The sequence below is a fragment of the Sapajus apella genome, unplaced genomic scaffold (assembly GCF_009761245.1).
Source record: "Sapajus apella isolate SASKATOON/1434 unplaced genomic scaffold, GSC_monkey_1.0 scaffold14, whole genome shotgun sequence".
Classification (NCBI taxonomy): Eukaryota; Metazoa; Chordata; class Mammalia; order Primates; family Cebidae; genus Sapajus; species Sapajus apella.
In genome coordinates, this window is record NW_022436954.1 from 27859347 (window position 1) to 27861651 (window position 2305).

The 2305-nt window shown below is 39.8% G+C and overlaps 1 non-coding gene across 1 annotated transcript; it reads right to left on the bottom strand.

Moving 5' to 3' along the window:
- Positions 1-1912: 1912 nt before the first annotated feature.
- Positions 1913-2076, bottom strand: LOC116555261. Its single transcript, XR_004270458.1, has one exon. It is a non-coding gene; the product is annotated as a U1 spliceosomal RNA (small nuclear RNA).
- Positions 2077-2305: the final 229 nt, after the last annotated feature.

The window sequence follows — 2305 nt, forward strand, 5'->3', positions numbered from 1 at the left end:
AGAAGACATCTAGGACTAGCATCTAAGGTTCAAGTCGTTCATCAAGGGAATTACCTTTAATTTCTGCTCTTGGCTCAAACTATATAAGATATTAGTTCTTCTACATAGCCTCCCCATCTCTCTGCCTCTAGATTTAGCTGGATTTGATTCACTTTTCTGCATTCCCATTTCTATAAACTACTATTATCTCTTGGCTGGAATTCAAGAATTTCCTAAGTTTTTCAAATGCTCCCCTGCCCCATCTTTACCTTCTTCTAGAGACAAAGATTGGAGTGAGTTTTAAAAACATGCAGCGTATTGTGCCATTCTCCAACTTAAAGTCTATCAGTGGTGTCCCTAATGTAACCACAGTCACTCCTTACCAAGGCCACAACCTTTATGTCATCTGAACCTTGTCTCCTTCTCCAAATTTCTCTACACTCTTGCATTCACTAGCTATATACTCCACCCATGCTGACCTTTCTTTCTTCTGTTGCTCAAACACTTTAAGTGTGCAGTTTCTTCTGCCTGGAACACTTTCCGGCAGAGCTGCACATCCTTTTCACACAGTGTCACCTCCTCTGACCATCCTGTATAAAGTAGCTCTCCTATGCCCCCATACTACTCTCTGTCACATTTTTTCCATTTTGGTGACTTGAAAGCATATATCACTCTCCGAAGTCACCTTCTTTACTTGTTTTCTTGTATATTATCTGTCAAATCATACACTAATGTGCCTGCCGAGAATATAGGGGCTTTGTCTTGTACATTGTTGTGTGGCCAGCACCTAAACCATAACTGCATATGCATTTATGAAATTGGTTGAGTAAATTAGAGTTTGTAATCACATCTATATAATTGGAGATACTGCAATTGATTTTTTTTCCTGAAGGGGATGACAAACGCTAATGCATATCAAATCTTAGAATATATGCTTGGACAGGGAGGGCACTTGAATAGGTCACCTGTTCCCCAAATTGGTCAGCATCAGAATCACCAGGAGAGCTGGTAAAACATAAAGCTTCCTGGGAAGCCCTCAGCACCTACTGGATCAGAACATCCAGGGCTGGGTCACGAAGCTGCTGCCTATTGACAGAGAGTGGGCCAGTTTGGAAAGTCACTGAGTGATAGGATCCGATGCCAAGTACATGTTCCTGCCTTTGACTCTGTATCTGCACTTCTGGGAAATAATCTTAACCACAGAGAAGACTTTGTGTACAAAGATATTTATCTCACTTTGTTTATAGAAGTAGAAATTACAAAATAAATGCCCCAAAAGAGGAGACGTGATTAAGGAAATCATGCATGATATGGTGGCTTGATGGACATTAAAATGAATGCTTACCAATATGTTTCTGCATGGAAAAGTAGATTTTCTGACCATGCTAGAATGTAGAATGGTTTGTTGGCTATGATAGTGGTTAAATGCACAACATGTACTGGAAGTTGACTAAATGGATTGAAATTCTAGCTCTGACCAAGTATGTGACCTTGGGCAGGCCACTAAACCTCTCTGTGCTTCTGTTTTCTTGCCTTGAAAATTGGGATAATTATAGCATCTGGCTGAAAGTGGTATTGTAAGGATTAAATGAGTTAATATAAGTCACATACAAGGCCCTCTAGAAACATTAGGTGTTCTTATTATATATGTGGGGGAGGAGACTAGAAGGAGTTATATTAAAAGGCTTAGCAATAATATTGAGCTTGTTGAATAGGAGTAATTTTTCTTTTCTTTTCTCCAGTGTCCAAGAGGTGGTTCTATTATCTCTATAATATATTAAGTATAATGACAGTCAAGTCTCCAGCATTGGGATGGGGAGTGTGGACAGGAGAAGACAGATGCACCAAAGACTCTTGGCAAATATAAAATTTCATATTAAAATATAACATATGAAGTTAATAAATATTATAGCAACTACTTAAAAAAAAAAGCCAGGGGAAAGCACGAATGCAGTCCCCCACTACCACAAATTATGCAGTTGAGTTTCCTGCATTTGGGGAAATCGCAAGGGTCAGCGCATCCGGAGTGCAATGGATAAGCCCCGCCCTGGGAAAACCACCTTCGTGATCATGGTATCTCCCCTGCCAGGTAAGTATAGCAACTACTTTTATAGCACCTATTTGCCTAAGTTGATCCAGCACTAAGTAGCCAAGCTGCATTTACAACCTGGTACAGTCTGATTCTAGACCATATGCTCCTTGCTCTGAACTACATTGTTTCTCCACAAAAGTGAATTTATATCTTCTCTTCTCTTTCCCCATAGGCCAATCCAACTGGGGGATTTTCAGCTATTCATGTATTCATTTACTCATTGAATGCCTACTT